We start from the raw sequence: 19,126 nt of genomic DNA, 5'->3' as shown, positions 1-19,126 counted from the left end.
TATCCAAATTGTGACCATTTAAGACACTGCTAGTAGTTAGGTGTGATGGTGCACACCTTTGATCCCAGCCTGGGGGCGGGGGTGTCACAGGTGGCTTTCTGAGTTGGAAGCAGCCAGAGATCATAATTACATTAACTACTCTTCCTCCCCCCTCCCTGCAGCAAAAGGACACTGCTCAAACTCCCCTGAAGGCAGCAGCACCCAACTAAGAATCTCCCTGGTCGGAAAGGGTGCCTCCCCACCCCAGACAGTGGGACGATAGCCTGAGGTAGGTAGACAGTCAAGAAAGAAAGTCTTTGGGTAGGCTGTAGAAACTTCATCATAGTACGAACTAGTGGTACAGACCTATAAACCCAGCCACTTGCTAGAGACTGTGACAGATATTCAAGACCTTGGAATGAAGATGGAGTTTGGATGGCAGATGCTTGAACCCTGGGTTTAATTCTCACCAAGTCATGACACGTATTTTCAGCACTGAGGTAGAGAAAAGATCTGAAGAATAAGGTTATTCTTTACACATAGCCAACTTGAAGGATAACCTAGGCTTATTACATAAGACCCTGCTTCAAATGTATAAATAAGAATACATAAATGATTCTGGACTGGGGGGAAGGGAGGGTCACAGCCCTGGTGGCGTTTGAATAAAATATTCAAGGCTCTGGGTTCCACCCAAAATACTAAATTTTAGCTCAACAGCCAGAGGTGGACCCACTTTTCCTTTTGCCCTTCCTATCAGCTTCAAAAACAGTTAGGTCCCCGCTCCATCTTCTTCCCCCATGTGTCACTCAGTACGTAGAGGGCTATTCTGGCATACAGAAGGCCTGGGTTCTACCTCTACCTAGCACTGCCAAAAATGAATTGGTAGAGGCTCGCTGCCCTTTAATTCCACCCGCTCCAGAGGATAAACCTGGGGAAAGGAAGGACTTCAAGCTCACCCTGGGCTAACTTTACTTTGGCATGTCACAATAACAACAGAAAAGACTGGATCTTCTGCCCTTGTAATTAAGTACCTTTTCATGCAATGTACCATCTACAGGGAATGACTCCATAGTAAAACACCTGCCCAAAATGCACAGGCCTGGACAAGCATACATGCTTTGCACACAATATGTCAAGCTTGTGTCCAGTCTGGAAAGGGGGAGGGGAGGTAAGACCTACAGCTTTGATTATGAATATGGTACTTACCTACCCTTTTGTTTTCCAACTAACCGCTGGCCTTTCCTGCTGAAATCACAAAAAACCAAGCTGTGACTGTTTTCTCATTTTAACTCTTTCAATACAGGGATGCTTAGCAGGGGCCAGGCACCACTAAGTACGGGGGATGGGGTTTCAGTTGACAGTGCTTCTACCAAGATGACTGCATGAAGCAAAAAAAAACCTGAAGATCAAAAAAGCAAAGTCCAGGCCAGCAATGAATACAAAGATAAAACTCCAAAGAAAGAGCATGTGCAAACAAACAGAAATGAAGATGCAAGATTACTGAGAAAAAATTGCCACTGGAGTACCAATAAAAACAAGGAACTTAGCCGGGCGGGGGGGGGGGGGGATGTCCAAGTACCCTCAGCTATCTCATAGTGTTGGAGAAGGGGCATTTAGTGGTGCTAGGCATTCTACTTGGACCTCCCATTTGCCAGACAGCACTCTACCACTTAGACCAGTTTGACCCATGCTCCTTTGAAAGAAGGTCTCAGTAACAAGTTCAGGTTGGGGGCTGGAGAGATGATGGCTCAGTGGTTAAGAGCACTGTTTGCTCTTTCAGAGGTCCCAAGTTCAATTCCCAGCAACTACATCATGGCTCACAATAATCTACAATGAGATTTGGTGCCCTCTTCTAGCATACAGGCATATATGTAGGCGGAACACTGTATATATAAATGAATCTTTTTTTAAAAAAACTGTTCAGGCTGACTCTGGACTCTTGTATGACCTGGCAGTTTATCTGCCTCAGGTTCCTGAGTAGGTGGTATTACAGGCCTCAACTACCAGGTCCACAATTCTTCATTTATTAACTTATAAACTTACACTTAGTCCTTTCAATCCAGGACACAACTTGTCTGAAGCTATTTTAGTTTATCCAAGAAGAAACTCCTGCCAGAAGCTTGTCTTATAATTCAACTAGCAGTGGCATTATAAAACCTTTCTCTACCTTTAATCCCAGCACTCGGGAGGCAGAGGCAGGCAGATCTCTGTGAGTTCGAGACCAGCCTGGTCTACAGAGCTAGTTCCAGGACAGGCTCCAAAGCCACAGAGAAACCCTGTCTCGGAAAAAAAAAAAAAAAAAAAAAAAAACCTTTCTCTAAATCTGCTCATTATAATCTCCCACATCCAATGCCAGGGTCAGGTCCTTCTTGTCCTGTCCAACGTCTCACTTCTTCTAGACAGACCTGACAATATATTCTGAAGCCAAGCCTGGTCTACATAGTTCCAGGTCAGTCAAAGGCTACACAGTGAGAACCTGTCTCAAAAGGGGGATGGGAAGATGGGTCAGTAGTTAAGAGCACTGCTGCACTTCTAGAGAACCTGGGTTCAAGTCCCAGTACCCACAACTGTCTCCCATTCCAGTTCCAACAGATTCAATACCTCTTCTGATTCTCTTGGACACCAGTCAAGTACGTGGTGCACATATATACATGTAGGCAAATATTGAAACACAATTATTTTTAAAAGTTAAAAAACATCTATAACAGTCACAGCCATACCAGGATCAGGAGTTCAAGAACAACCTGGACTACCAGATCTCTCAAAAGAAAAAAGAAAAAAAGAATCCCCCAAAGGGGGAAAAAAAACCCACTAAGTGTGGGTGTGGGAGGTATGGGGAGAGAGAAAAACAGACACTAAATCTAAGGTGTTCAGACTAACAAAGTTCTAACTGAAGAGAAAGAAATCAACTTTTCAGTATCTCCTGTAAATACAGGTGTGCTAAACCACTTCTGGTTGACTTAAAACTCTCTTGGGGCCAGCAAGACCACAAACCATGTACATTTAAAAGTATTTGCTGCACAAACGTGAAAACCTACCTGCCTTTGATGCCCAGATACTACACCCACACAGTGATTAGTTTTCCTCTGAACACCACATGCATGCTGTGATATACATGTGTCCAAAATTCATACACTAACATGCATAGCATAAATTTAAAAAAAAAAATTGGGGTGGTGAGTTTCTGAGTAGCCCTAGCTGTTATGAGATTCACTCTGTAGACCAGGCTGGCCTCGAACTTGAACTCCTATGATGTGCACCGCCACACCCAGTTATATCTTTAAAGAACACTCTGATGACCAAAAGCAATCTACAGATTCAAAGCAATGCTCATCAAAATCCCAGAAAAATTCTTTAAAGTCCTCGAAAGAACAGTACTCAACTTAATTTGGAAAAGCAAAAAACCCTGTACAATAAAATAACTTCTGGAGGCATCACAATCCCTGACTTCAAACTCTACTACAGAGCCAGCCACAGTACTGAAAACAGCCTGGTACTGGCATAAAAACGGAAAGGAGGACCAATGAAACCGAATAGAAGACCTAGGTATCAGTCCACACATCTTCGAACACTTGATATTTGATAAAGAAGCAAAAAAAAATCAAATGGAAAAAAGAAAGCATATTTAATAAGTGGTGCTGGCATAACTGGATATCAACATGTAGAAAAATGAACGTAGACCATTATCTGTCACCATGCACAAAACTCAAGTCTAAATGGATCAAAGACCTCAATCTAAAGCCAGCCACACTGAACCTTATAGAAGTGGGAAATAGGGGCTGGAGAGATGGCTCAGTGGTTAAAAGCATTGCCTGCTCTTCCAAAGGTTCAATTCCTGACAACCACATGGTGGCTCACAACCATCTGTAATGAGGTCTGATGCCCTCTTCTGGCCTGCAAACATACACACAGACAGAATATTGTATAATAAATAAATAAATAAATAAATGTTTTTTAAAAAAAAGAAGTGGGAAATATACTTGAACGCATTGGCACAGGGAACCACTTCCTAAATAGAACCCCAGCAGCACAGACACTGAGAGAAAACAATTAATAAATGGGACCTCCTGAAACTGAAAAGATTCTGTAAAGCAAAGGACACAGTCAACAAGACAAAACGACAGCCTACAAAATGGGAAAAGATCTTCACTAACCCCACATCAGACAGAGGTCTGATCTCCAAAATATACAAAGAACTCAAGAAATTGGACACCAAAAGATCACATAATCCAATAAAAAAAAATGGGAGTACAGACCTAAACAGAGAATTCTCAACAGAAGAATCTAAGATGGCTGAAAGACACTTAAGGAAATGTTCAACATCCTTAGTCATCAGAGAAATGCAAATCAAAACAACTCTGAGATTACATCTTACACCTGTAAGAATGGCCAAGATCAAAAACACTGATGACAACTTATGCTGGAAAGGTTGTGGGGAAAAGGGAACACTTCTGCATTGCTGATGGGAATGCAAGCTGGTACAGCCCCTTTGGATGTCAGTGTGGCCATTTCTCAGAAAATTAGGAAACAACCTTCCTCAAGACCCAGTAATACCACTTTTGGATATATATCCAAAGGATGCTCAATCGTGCCAAAGGACATGTGCTCAACTATGTTCATAGGAGATTTGTTTGTCATAGCCAGAACCTGGAAACAACCTAAACGCCCTTCAATCGAAGAATGGATAAGGAAAATGTGGTACATTTACACAATGGAGTACCACACAAGCAGGAAAAATAACGACAGCTTGAATTTTGCAGGGAAATGGATGAAGCTAGAAAACATTATTTTGAGTGAGGTAACCTAGACACAGAAAGACATTATAACATGTACTCACTCATAGGTGGTTTTTAAATATAAAGCAAAGAAAGCCAGCCTACAAACCACAATCCCAGAGAACTTATACAACAATGCAGACACTAAGAGAGACTTACATAGATCTAATCTACATGGGAAGTAGAAAGTAGAAAAAGACAAGATTTCCTGAATAAATTGAGAGCATGGGGACCTTGGGGGAGGATTAAAGGGGGGGAGGAAAGAGGCAGGGGAGGGGAGCAGAGAAAAATGTAGAGCTCAATAAATATAAAAAAAAAAAACAGCCGGGCGGTGGTGGCGCACGCCTTTAATCCCAGCACTTGGGAGGCAGAGGCAGGCGGATCTCTGTGAGTTCGAGACCAGCCTGGACTACAAGAGCTAGTTCCAGGACAGGCTCCAAAACCACAGAGAAACCCTGTCTCGAAAACCAAAAAAAAAAAAAAAAAAAAAAAAAACAACACTGATGGTAGGATTCCAGGTAAAGTAAATTATAAAGATTTTGTTTTATTTTTAACTTATGTATGAGTGCAGGTGCCTAAGGAGGCCAGAAGTTGAATGTCTGGGAGTTTAAGTTACAGGTACTTGTGTGTGGGTGCCAGGAAGTGAACTCAGATGCTCTGCAACAACAGCACCAGCTAACTGTGCCACTGCTCCAGCCCTAAAAAAACAAAAAATATTAGTGGGTTGGGCCGTTGGTGGGGCATGCCTTTAATCCCAGCAAGGCCAGCATGGTCTGAGGTGAGTTCCAAGAGGGGCTCAAGTCACAGAGAAACCCTATCTCAAAAAAAAGTGAGTTCCAGGACAGCCAGGGGCTATATTATACAAAGAAACCCTGCCTCAAAAAAAGAAAAGAAGTCTTATCCAGGTCTCCAACAAAAATAGCTGTCTTGTTCCCCACAAAGGAAGATGAACACTGAAAAATAAGGCAATTCAAGAACATATCCACTACAGACTCTCAGCCATCTTTTCTCATTTTTTCCACTTTTCCTTGTTTTTGGTTTTTACAGACAGGGTTTTGCTGTGTAGCACTGGCTGTCCTGGAACACCCTCTGTAGACCAGGCTGGGAGAGATCCACCTGCCTCTGCCTCACTAGTGCTGGGTCTAAAGGGGGAAGCCACCGCCACCCTATCTTCTTTTAAAAAAAAGGAACAAAGTAGGCCAGGTGTGGTGGTAAACATCTTTAAACCCAGCATTCTGGAAGCAAAAGTAAAGGAATATTTTTGAGTTCGAGGCTAGCGTATTTTACATAGCAAGTTCCAGCACAGCCAGGGCTTCATAGAGACCCTGCCTCCAAAAACAAAAAATAATAATAATAATAAAATTTACTAGGCATGGTGGAAGGCGTCTTTAATCTAAGCACCTGGAAGGCAAGTATGTGTTCCAAAGTTAGCCAAGTATACATTTCAACTACAGGTCAGCCAGCACTACACACAGTAAGAACCTGTTTCAGAACAAAAATAATTTAAAGTCACAAAGGGAGTTCAATTTATGTTAAGGCATCACACAAACTTAATACAGTACTATTTGCTTGACAGAATAGACCTAAGAGGTAAATATGAAGCAAGCCAGGTAAGGCCGGCCTATAAAAAGCTAGTACCTAGGAGGTTGAGGCAGGGGTGGATTTCCAAGCCATGGAAACATTAACAAAAACAGTAACTCTCAGTTACAGTGGCAGTCCTGGAGGCAGACACACATAGCCAACTGTTGGTTCAGTGGAAGACCTTTATCCAAGAAAAAAAAAATACTGAAAGCAATGTGGACACCCAATGGCTACCTCTGGCCTGCACAATCACAAACACACACCATATGCAGCTTTTATCAGGTCCTTATTTTAGTCTCCTATGTCATTCCCCTTCCCCCCAAAAAATAAAAATTTCACAGGGGACAAATGTCACATGCTGTGTAAGGAAACCACCCTTCTGCAGGCTCAACATTCCTAAAATACTCAAGCATCTTATACAACACAGTCCAGCAGTGTTGAAGCCAGAAGCAATGGCCTTTGTTTATTCAGAATCCCGATAGGGTCCTTATGACTTGGATTTAGAAAGTCACTTTAAGAGAAAGCCAGGCTATAGTCAAATAGCTTTAGAAATAGATATAACTGAAACCTCCTAGATGAACACCATGATCCTAGGAGATAAAATATTTTTAGCATTTTGCATTCTCAGGTAGCAGAGTAATAAGGAAGTAGTCAAGTGTGATCTTCCTTAACTATCCAAAAGTCTGACAAAACACCTTATATTCACAGCATTATTATCTTTATTAATAAAAACAAAATTCCTGCCGGGCGTTGGTGGCGCACGCCTTTAATCCCAGCACTTGGGAGGCAGAGGCAGGTGGATCTTTGTGAGTTCGAGACCAGCCTGGTCTACAAGAGCTAGTTCCAGGACAGGCTCCAAAACCACAGAGAAACCCTGTCTCGAAAAACCAAAAAAAAAAAAAAAACAAAATTCCTAAGCCAGACATGATGGTACACTCCTTTAATATGATGATCATATTAAATATGATATCACTTGGGAGTCAGAGACTGGAGGACATCTGTGAACTTGAGGCTAGCCCTGTTCAGCCAGGCCTACAGAGACCCTGTCTCAAAACAACAACAACAAAAAAAATTTCAAGCCAGGCAGTGGTGGTGTCTTTTTATTCCCAGCACTCAGGAGGCAGAGGCAGGCAGACCTCTGTGAGTCTGAGGCCAACCTGGTCTGCAGAGTGAGTTCCAGGGCAGCTAAGGTTACACTAAGAAACCCTGTTTCAAAAGATCCTTTAAAAAAAAGAAAGGGAGGGAGGGAAAAGGAAAGGAAAGAAAGAATGAATTCCTACCAGCTGACTTATCTACTAAATCAGTTTCCAGGCTTTCAGTTTTCCTTTTTAAGCAGAGTTGAAGTTTAAGGGATTTTAACAGTTTTAAGTATGCTTGGGGAGCACTCAGAAAGCAAAGTACCTGCTTGCAATACTGCGGTCACAGGAGAAAATGGCCCATTTCTCCCTCCTAGCAGATATTATTGAGGGAGGGACACACATGGCATCCAGAAGACAACTTTAAGAAATCAATTCTCTCTTTCTACCCCATGTTGGTCCCAGGAATCAAACTCTAGTCCTCAGGCTGTGGTCGCTTTACCTGCCAAATCATTTCACTAGCCCAATATTATTATTTGTCTTGTTCTTTTCATCAGCTCACTGTCCGTCTCATTAACCTCGGGTTTTTGCTTATTCTCTTAATGAAGCAGGGGGTGGGGTCTCACTCTAGAGGCCTAAATGGTCTCTGCCTAATATTCTCCAGCTGTACCCTCTTAAATACTAGAATTACAGACCCACACTGACCTTGTTTTTATTCCCAAGGTTAAATAAACTCTCTTAAATTCTTTCTGTGAGAAAAAAAGCAGAACATTTAATCGCCACTCTCATCACTCCTACACACTCAACATCTGCAATTGCAGGCCTTTCACCACCAGATGGTGTCCTGCGTGAATTTAACCAGCCTTAACACAGGACCACTTGTTAAGCTGCAAAGCTGGACATAGTGATACAGACTATGTACGCCAGCAGCTTTGAGAAAGATGGAGGCAGAGGAATCCAAGGTTATCCTTCACTACAGAATGTGTTCCAGACCAGCCTAAAGTACCTGAGACCCTCTATCTAAAACAAAGGAGGAAAATCAAATCAAGTAGAAAAGTTGATTGTTATATTCACTTGCTCTTTGGGAAAGTATCAGAAGTGATCTGAGAGTGTTTGAGCATCCTTAAGCATTAAACAATGTAAAAGACACACTGTCATACCAGGTATCTAGTGGACAGTATCTTCTTCAAAACTCTTGGGATGTGCTAATCTGGGTTTTGCATTTGCTAGATGAAAAAAGTGTTGTTATGGGCCCAATGCTGCTGGTTTAAACAGGAAAATGGTACTATCACTTAATACTAACAGGCCTGCTTAAAAAGTGGAGTCAGTAGCTGGGCGGTGGTGACGCACGCCTTTAATCCCAGCACTCGGGAGGCAGAGGCAGGCGGATCTCTGTGAGTTCGAGACCAGCCTGGTCTACAAGAGCTAGTTCCAGGACAGGCTCCAAAACCAAAGAAACCCTGTCTCGAAAAACCAAAAAAAAACCAAAATAAAACAAAAAAAGTGGAGTCACTATTCAGAGGAACTCCTAATTCAGTCTTAACAGTAAGCAAGAATACTCACCACTCCAGTATACTATTTGTCCTTAACACAAATACTTCATACATCTAAGGCTGGCATCAATAACAACAAAGATATATAGTTTGTTTTGGTTCTTCAAGATAGGGTTTCTCTGTGTAGCTCTGGCTGGTCTACAATGTACTCTATAGACTAGGATAGCTTTGAACTCCTCTGCCTCCGGGAGTGCTGTGAGTAAAGGCAGTTTTGCATGTTTTTTTTTTTTTTTGGTTTGTTTGTTTCTTGGTTGTTTTGTTTTGATTTTGAGGTAAGGTCTCACTACGTGTAGATCTGGCTGACTTGAAACACAGGAAACTGGCCTGTCTCTGCCTCAAGCAATAATTTCTTTCTTTTTTCCAAGATGGTTTCTTTGTGTGTGGCTGTCCTGAACTCCATCTGTAAACCAGGCCTTGAACTTAGAGATGTGCCTGTCTCTGCCTCCCACTGCTGGAATGAAAGGTGTTACCACCAAAATGTTCCACTCTAAAACTCAGTGATCTGGCCAGTGGTGGTGAAGCACGCCTTTAATCCCAGCACTGGGGAGGCAGAGGCAGGCGATCTGTTGAGTTCGAGGTCAGCCTGGTCTACAGAGCAAGTTCCAGGACAGTTAGAGCTGTTACACAGAGAAACACTGTCTTGAAAAACAAAACAAAACAAAAATAAAATGATCTGATCCCATCTTCCACTGCACAAAACCAACTTAAAAAGCCAACTTCTCCAAGTGGCAGAGAAAGGGAAATCTCTGTGAATTCGAGGCTAGCCTTAGTCTACAGAGCTAGTTGCAGGACAGCCAGGACCATTAAACAGAGAAACCCTGTCTCGGAAGGAAGGAAGGAAGGAAGGAAGGAAGGCAGGCAGGCAGGCAGGCAGGCCGGCCGGCCGGCCAATTTCTCAGGCTATGAAGCTGGGTTAGCTGGCCAAATAGTTAGGTTCCACAAGTCTGGCAACTTAACTTCCTTCCACCCCAGTAACGCATGAAAGGAGAAAACTGACTCCTACAGTTGTACTCTGGGCTGGCATGGGAGAATAACCCAGCTGCTAAAAAGTGAAGCCTGTCGCAAAAAGAGAAAAAAAAAAAGTAGGGGATGGTAGCGCACACCTTAATCCCAGCACTTGGGAGGTGGAGGCAGAGTCAAACTGATCACTGAGTTCCAAGGCTACACAGTGAGGCCCTGAAGTATTTAAAAAAAAAAAAAAAAAGCGCTCAAGTTCAGATCTGGTACTGTAGATATATATACACACACACAGAAGGTTGGTACTAACAGGAGACAGCATGTGAGAGAATTGTATGGAGGAGTTCCACTATTGTACCATAGCATGCACATTTCAAATACACACACAAATCAAAGTATTTTAAAAGCCAACCTGGGGGCTGGAGAGATGGCTCAGAGGTTTTAAGAGCACAGGCTGGTCTTCCAGAGGTCCTGAGTTCAATTCCCAGCAACCACATGATGGCTCACAACCATCTGTAATGAGATCTGGTGCCCTCCATGCCAGAACACTGTATAATAAATAAACCTTTAAAAAAAGAGAACCTGGCCAGGTATGGTGAGGCACCCTTTAGTTACAGCACAGAGGCAGGGGCAGGCAAATCTGTGTTCAATACAGAGCAAGATGCAGGACAGCCAAGGTTATACAGAATTCCTGTCTCAAAACACACACACACACACACACACACACACACACACACACACACACACGGCCAATTCCTCCTTCAGAGGTCTGCCTGTGCAAATCAGCGGCAGGAGAGAAAACTTCCTCCACAAACTGTTCTAGCACATCACCCACCCATACCTGCGCAAAAGGAACACTTCTTCCCAAATTTCTTATTTTCTCTAATTCCAAGGCTACACACGCAGTTCAATACAAGTGCCTGCACGGCTCACAGCCGTAGTGATCACACACCGGAGGCAAATTCTCCCTGTGGTCGTGACACCCCAAGTCCCGGAATACATGTGCCCAATTCCTTTCAGGTACCTTTAAGTCTGGTGTAAGGTTTACTTCACAACCAACAGACTAAGTTCAAAAGTCCAGGATGCATTTTCTTTGGGGCCGTTCCCTCCTCTGGCTCCTTAAGTCTAACTTTTCTACTAAAGCAGTTAGTTGCCTTAAAGAAGTCCTGACTTCCCTAGCAAGCAAAAAGTCCGAGTTCAATTCCCTAGATTACAGAGCCTAGAAAGAGGGGATACAGTGGAGTTACTAACCATAAAATCTGACCACAAATCTATGGGTCCAATAAAGATATTAATAAAATTAATCCCAATAAAGATATTAATAAAAACAAAGTGGATGCACTGGATGGACACTCCCCAACTGCTTGGGCGTGCCTGAGGAGGTGGGCCCATCCCCTCCGTTCACTTTCTGCAGTCCACACATAATTTCGGTTTAAACTTCTGACAAACAACCTATTCTGTAAAATAAAAATCGCCGTCTCCAATTTTTTTCTTCAAGACAATCTTATGGCTTGCAGTGTAGACTTTCCTTGTCTACACAACAGAAGCGAATTAAGACTTAATGTAAACTTCAGTTACGTAAACTTTAGTTACATAAACCCACAGCAAATCTAACAGCAAACGGGTTTTGGAAGTAAACTGAGCCAGGTAGGTCACCTAGCAAACTTTCCAACAGTTCCAGGATGAGCTTGGAAACCTCCTCGGCCCTCCCACCCGGTCCCCTAGGCAGCCCGGGCTGGCGATCGCGCCTCCCATAGTCGTCTTGCTCTTCGCACGCCACCTGACCCCTTGCTTGCAGAATGCAGTGAGGATGCCAGAACAGGGTGACACCAGCCTCACCGACTCCTGTGGCTCTGTGGCGGAGGTCGCGCGTGCCGGGCCCAACCGCCAATGCAGACCAAGGGAGCCAGAGGACCCGGGGTAGGCCTGATCCGGCACGGCAGAAGCTTTCCACGAACCTAGTCTAGCCGCGGCCCAGACCAGGAACAACTTAGGCCTCAGGCCTAGACTCTAGCCCAAAGCTTGGACTGGAACCCGCTCGGCCCCGGCGAGCAGTCCCGGCCCCGCTGTCGGCCCGGCTTTCCTGCGCCCGTGTCCCAGGCGCAGAGCAGGTCACCCTATCCGCACCTCCCCTCTCCCGCCACGGCCAACCCTGCTCTCCACCCCGCTCCGCAGGTCCCTCACCGAGGACGCGGCGGCCGGCGAGGGGGGGGAGTCGGGCGGCCGGTCTCCTCGCGGCTCTGGCACAGCTGCGCTGGCGGCGGTGGCGGCGTCTCCTCGCGCTTTCCTTTCTCTCCTTTTCTCCAACAACAAACAGGAAGTGCGTCATGCGTTGGCGGCGACGTCAACTTCCGCCCGGACCTGAAGCCACGCATGTGCGCCAGCATTTGCCCGCTCCGGTTTACGTCGGATTCCACAGCGCCAGTTTAGCTTTTGAAAGATTCCGCCAGCCTTGGACGGTGAAACTCAGGAGAGTCTCTCTACAAGCGAAGGCGGAAAAGTAGAGCGGGAAGAGCCATCCTGCGCTGCCTCAGGGCCTGGAAGCCTCCAAAGCCGGTGGCGACTTGTAGGCGACCCTGAGTTACTGACCCGGGGGCCTGCGGTTGCCCTAAAGCGGACAGGAAGGACGCTCACAGCCTCCGCTTGTGGAAACTGACCCAGAAAGTTCGGAGATAGCCATCAAAGATAGCTTAATGTGACTCACACGGCTTATATACGTGGAGAGTTGTAGTCCCGAGGTTTGGAAGAAAGGCAACACCCTCGAGGTTCGGTCAGTCCGACCAGCAGTCTCAATCCTTCTTAGTGCCCCTGTCCCCAGCCTTAAGCGCTTAGGGGCATAAGAGGCCCCATCATTACCAGCGTGGAATGCTGACTAGAATCCAGAGTCTGGTTTTCAACCACCTTCTCACCACACAGAATTTTCTTTTGGTTTTTTTGTTTGTTTGTTTTATTTTGTTTTTCGAGAATGAATTTTCTTCCCCAATGACATTGACCCCAAGGCCCGGCACGTGCTAAGCAAGTGTTTCCGTGAGCCCTCTCCCCACCCTCTTTTTATTTTAAGACAGGGTGCCACGCCCCTGAATTTCCACCTCTGACCTTGAACTTTCCATCTCAAGACTGGAAAGTAACTGGGCTCTCTGGTTTTGTATTAATAACCTTCACCACGCCCAGTTTACCTGTGCTAGACAGAAGGCATTTTGCACATTTCTGCTACTTAGTAATGAGAAACAAGTAGTTCCAATGTGGCTTCCCCAAGCCAGGCTCATTAGCCTAAAGACTCAACCTCCAAAACTAAACAACTGACCTTAGGTACCAAGATCAACAACACACTCAGTCTGCCTTCACTCTAAGAGTTCTGAATGTTGATGTTCATATAGTGCCTTCATGAGCACAATATTGTTTTACTTTTCTTTTGTTAATGTGCCTACTGCCCATCTATTTAATAGGCTTGTTAGATTAAAAATTACAACAGGTTGCTTTTTCACTAGGGAAACAGACTGGGCTAAAATTCAAAATGGAATCACTGAGATCAAAAATCAAATATAACTAAACTGTTACCTGTTCATGCTGGCTACTATTACATCAATTTGTCACGAGCTAGAGTCATCAGAAAGAGAGAGCCACACTGAGAAAATGATCTGCTGTAGGCAACCTGTAGGACACTTTTTTAAAAATAATTCATGCCAGGCAGTGGTGGCGCACGCCTTTAATCCCAGTACTCGGGAGGCAGAGGCAGGCGGATCTCTGTGAGTTCGAGGCCAGCCTGGTCTACAGAGCTAGTTCCAGGACAGGCTCCAAAGCCACAGAGAAACCCTGTCTCGAAAAACCAAAAAATAAAAAAAAAAAAATTCATTTTTGTTTTATGAACATCAATTGGTGTTTTGCCAGCATGTATGTCTGCTCTGGAACTGGAATTACATACAGTTGTAAGTGGCTGTGTGTGTGTGTGTGTGTGTGTGTGTGCTGGGAATTGAATGTGGGTCCACTGGAAGAGTAGCCAATGTTCTTAACTGCTGAGTCATCTCCAGCCCCAGGCATTTTTTTTTTTTTTTTTTTTTTTTTTTTTGGTTTTTCGAGACAGGGTTTCCCTGTGGTTTTGGAGCCTGTCCTGGAACTAGCTCTTGTAGACCAGGCTGGTCTCGAACTCACAGAGATCCACCTGCCTCTGCCTCCCGAGTGCTGGGATTAAAAGCGTGCGCCACCACCACCCTGCCCCAGGCATTTTCTTAATTAGTGATTGATGTGAGAGGGCCCAGCCCTTTGTAGATAGGTCCACCCTACTCACTTGGCTCAATGTTCCATAAGAAAGGACTCTGAGCAAACCAGGACACAGCACTCCTCCTTGACCTCTGCATCAGCTCCTGCCTCCAGTTAAACAGTGATGTGGAAATGTAAACCTAATAAACCCTTCCCCCCCCCCCCCCGCCCCAAATTTCATCACAACAATAGTAGCCCTAACTAAGAAACTGCCCTTCCTAGAAAACAATTTCCCCAACTGGCCAGTTTCAACTGACATAATAATAAAGTTATCTCTGTCTTTTAACCTCGCTTTTACCTATAAATTATCTTTCTATTGCTGGGTCTCCTAGGCTCATTGTGCTAGGAAAGTCACTTTGAAAGGCTGTGGCTTCCTTTTCTATTCCTTCTTTGGCCTTTCCTTGATCATCCCATCAAACACTACCAAAGGAAGCCTTGCCTGAATTGAATTGGAAACAAAGTCAGTTAAGATTGTGCTTGGGTGTGATGGCACACACCTATAATCCCAGCATTCTGGAGCTATGTGAATCAGTCTCTGTCTCAAAAATAATAAGATTGAGCCGGGCGGTGGTGGTGCATTCCTTTAATCCCAGCACTCAGGAGGCAGAGGCAGGCAGATCTCTGTGAGTTTGAGGCCAGACTGGTCTACAAAGGAGTTTCAGGACAGGCTCCAAAGCTACAGAGAAACCCTGTCTCGAAAAACCAAATATATATATATAGATTGTTAAGTCATGCTGTAGTTGAGATACTGGGTGATTAGGATACTGAAGCAGGAGGATTACCACAGGGTCAACTTGAACTACAGAGTTGAGACCCTGTCTCAAAAATAAGTGTAGCCAGTAATGGTAGCCCACACCTTTAATCCCAACACTCAGGAGGCAGAAGAGGGTAAATCTCTGAGTTTTGAGGCCAGCGAGCTACATGGAGAGACCGTGTCAAAAAAAAAAAAGTAAACTATTGTGATGTGTACCCGTGAGTGAGCATTTGGAAGGCTGAGGCAGGAGAATCAGGAATTCAAAGGAAACTTGTGACGTCACGAAAAGAAAAATCATTGTGATTTTGCCCTCTGACAGGTCAGTTCTAGAGACCCCAGAGGCTAAAAGAAGCTTTTTTGTGTTGTCCTTCTGCAATAACATGTTCTCGTTTTAGACAACTGAAACATCCATTGTCGGTACTAATGTTTCTTCCTCAGTACCGTGTTCACAAAGGGGTGTGATTTAGTAGACAGGGTAGATGCCCCATTGGGGAAGGAAAAATTCAGAGACCCTCGTATCCCTTCTTCAGCAGTCAGACTTAAAGCAAGAGATAACCAAGGAAATGAAATTACCTCAGGACCCATGCTAGAGGGAAGCAAAGACAAGAAGAACTTGCCTCCCCAGATGATATTATCCCACAGAGCAGCACATGTGTAGTGAGCTCCTGGCTTCAGGTCATCTTTTCTATAGCATTGTAACACTGCACAGAATAGGACAAGAGAAACAAATTGGAGTCTTTCCAATTTGTCCAAGTTGCAAATAAATGCATTCATTATCCTGAACCGGGTTTAGTACCACACATCTGGCCTTCCAGCTCTTGGGATGTAGAGGCAGAATAATATTCAAGCTTATTATCGGTTATATAGTGAGTTCCAGACCAGCCTGGGACACGAGTCCTGTCTCAAAAACTATATAACTACACACACACACACACACACACACACCCTTCTAAATATATATTCACAGATACATGTGAATGAAAAAGGAAAGTTTGATTAGAGTTTAAAAAGATAGACCTGGGGGGCTGGAGAGATGGCTCAGTGGTTAAGAGCATTGCCTGCTCTTCCAAAGGTCCTGAGTTCAATTCCCAGCAACCACATGGTGGCTCACAACCATCTGTAATGAGGTCTGGTGCCCTCTTCTGGCCTGCAGGCATACAGACAGATAGAATACTGTATACATAATAAATAAATAAATATTTAAAAAAAAAAAAAAAGATAGACCTGGGGCTGGAGAGATGGCTCAGTGGTTAAGAACACTGCCTGCTCTTCCAAAGGTCCTGAATTCAATTCCCAGCAACCACATGGTGGCTCACAACCATCTGTAATGAGGCCTGGTGCCCTCTTCTGGCCTACATACAGACAGAATATTGTATACATAATAAATAAATATTTTTTAAAAAAAAAAAAAAGATAGACCTGAGTGTCTCTGGAGAAATGACTCAGTAGTTAAGAGCATTTGTTGTTCTTTTGCTTTGTTTCTGAGATAGGGTTTCTCTGTAGCTGGAGCCCATCCTGGAACTAGCTCTTGTAGACCAGGCTGGCCTCGAACTCACAGAGATCCACCTGTATCTGCCTCCCGAGTGCTGAGGTAAAGGCGTTTACCACCACAGCCCGGCACATTTGTTGTTCTTGCAGAGCACCTGGGTTCAATTCTCAGCACCCACAATGACAGGATCCCACAGGCACCAGACAGGCACTTAGTGCATACTCATATGTATGAACAAATCATTCATAAAGTAAAATTTTTTTTATTTACAAGAGAAATCCCAGAGCAAGCAAGCTGTAAAAACTTAGCTGCTGCTCAAAGGCAGAGAATGGAGAAGAGAAGGTTCAGAAAATCATACCATTTGAGCAGGCATAGGGATCAGACATATGGCCAACAAACAGTCGTGTGGCAGGGAGGTAAACTTTAAAGAGTAAATTGAGAGGCATGGCGCACAAGCCTTTATTCCCAGTACTCAGGAGGCAGATCTCTGTGAGTTCGAGGCTAGCCTGATCTACAGAGAGTTCCAGAGACAAGAGCTAGACAGAGACAGGGGAAACATGCTTAGAAGAGGGATGGCTGGGGATGAAAAAGGAGTGTTTGAGTTACATGGTTCTCAGTTATTCGAGAGTGGCTGACTTACAACCTTACATGTTTGTTGTCTGTAATCTGCCAAATTTCTTGGGTTTTTTTGGTTTTTAGGTTTTTTTTGTTTTGCTGTTGGTGGTGGTAGTTTGGTTTGGTTTGGTTTTTTGAGACAGGGTTTCTCTGTGTGTAGCTCTGGCTGTCCTGGAACTCACTCTGTAGACCAGGCTGTCCTGGAACTCATAGAGATCTGCTTGCCCCTGCATCCCAAGTGCTGGGACTAAAGGCCAAATTTCTGTTCTTAATTTCATTTAAAACATAAAGAAACGAGACTGGGACTAGTCTCCAACTCAGTGTGTGTGTACTTCCTGGGAGTTGAAAGCAGGGACTTTTTTTTAATGCTAAGCAATTACTTTACCAATGAGCTTTAAAAAAAGAAATGACGAGGTATGGTGATGCACCCCTTCAATCCCCAGTACTGAGAGGCAGAGGCAGGCAGACCTCTGTAAATTTGAAGCCAGCCTGGAATACACAATAAAATGCCCCCCCAAAAAAACATAAAAACAAAACAACATTTAAATCAAACACAATGCTCTCTATATTTTTTTCAGTAGGTTAATAATGTCTATGCAGAAGGAGGAAATGACACAAGTATTTGTCATCTCATAATACAGCCTAAGATCATCTCATCAAGGACAAGGGTTTTCTCGCTATACTCAGTCACAATCACATGTCACCCTTTCTGCCAGCAGGTTGATGGGATTTTATTTCCATCTGGGTGTTGATAGAACTATCATGTGACATTTCACATCCAAACAAGTCCCTTCAGTCACTGTGAGCTAATCTTGAGGTGCAGGTACATGGATTTTAAATAGTACAATGGCAGGAGAACCAAAGATGGCCTCCTGTTCCCTTACAAAATGAATGAATGAATAAATAAAAGAATAATAAAATACATAGATATCCGGTGCAAAACCAACCTCACCAAGAGCCTCCAACAGTTAGGGGAGGGGGCTGGAGAGATGGCTCAGTGGTTAAGAGCACTGCCTGCTCTTCCAAAGGTCCTGAGTTCAATTCCCAGCAACCACATGGTGGCTCACAACCGTCTGCAATGAGGTCTGGTGCCCTCTTCTGGCCTGCAGGCATACACACAAACAGAATGTTGTATATATAAGTAAATAAATAAATATTAAAAAAAAACAGGGGAGAACAGGTGTGAAGACTCAACACTAAACAAACATGGTATACATGAGTGAATTCAGCTAGAAAAGAAGAGAAAAACTGCAGAGCCCAGCAATGAGAGTAAAAACACCATGGCTAAAGTCACCCAGACAATGGAGGAAGGTGACAGCCACAGGAACCAGAAAAGACTCAGACTGAATGGAAAGTGTTTGCAGAGGAGACAGAGACAAAATACAAAAGCAAACAACAGGCCTTGGACCAGAGAGCATTTGTCTTGACAAGCAGAGCTCCAACAGGGATGCCAGGAGGCAGACAGAAGGGAACAGAGTCCATCTTCTGAGTAGTAGAATCTCTGGATAGCTCACAGTGAGAAAAGCCAAACAATGACCAAGCTGCAGTTTCCAGAAGGATGAGTGGGGGACCCAGCTGTTCCCTAGGATTCTCTTCCCTCATCTGTAAAGCAAGGATAATGGGCTTGGGTGAAGGTCACTTGCGTGTTTAGTTCATTGCTAGACACTTACTCACACGGAGTAAATGCTGTATCCCTGGCCTCTGAACTCAGGAAAGGGAAGGCTAGCCCAGAGAAAGGGTACCAGTGACAGGGGAGTTGGAGATAAACATGCATGTGTGCTCCCCCCCACACACACACACACTCTGCCCAGCCCTCCCTGAATCCACAGACTTCAAATTATCCTTGCTCTAACAACACAGAAAGTTGTCCTAAGGCCGTAAGTGCAGAAGTGGAAAGAAAAAGGCAAGACACACACAGGTCAGAAGTTTGCAAATAATTAGTTACTCCTTCTTGTGGATTGCATGTAAGACATAAAAATAACCAATACAGCAAAATATAAGAACACCAGTAGGAGAAACAGGGCTATCTTTAAAGACATGAAATGTATTCAGGACATAGTTCTTTTTATGATTTTTAAGGTTTGTTTTTG

The 19,126-nt window shown here is 44.1% G+C and overlaps 1 protein-coding gene across 2 annotated transcripts in view; it reads right to left on the bottom strand.

Annotated features, from left to right (window-relative positions):
• Dnajb6 (DnaJ heat shock protein family (Hsp40) member B6) overlaps positions 1–12,243 on the bottom strand; it is a 57,033-nt gene extending 44,790 nt beyond the window's left edge. For both annotated transcript variants that reach the window (XM_041640612.1, XM_041640611.1), the window contains exon 1: positions 12,106–12,243. The gene's annotated coding sequence lies outside the window, so the exon portion shown is untranslated. The remainder of the gene's footprint in view (positions 1–12,105) is intronic.
• Between the last annotated feature and the right edge of the window lie 6,883 nt (positions 12,244–19,126).

Source organism: Microtus oregoni, unplaced genomic scaffold (genome assembly GCF_018167655.1).
Source record: "Microtus oregoni isolate MIOR12 unplaced genomic scaffold, Mior012 000064F_ref0000363, whole genome shotgun sequence".
NCBI lineage: Eukaryota > Metazoa > Chordata > Mammalia > Rodentia > Cricetidae > Microtus > Microtus oregoni.
Note: the sequence above shows the minus strand (reverse complement) of the source record. Positions and strands in the feature narration are given on the sequence as shown.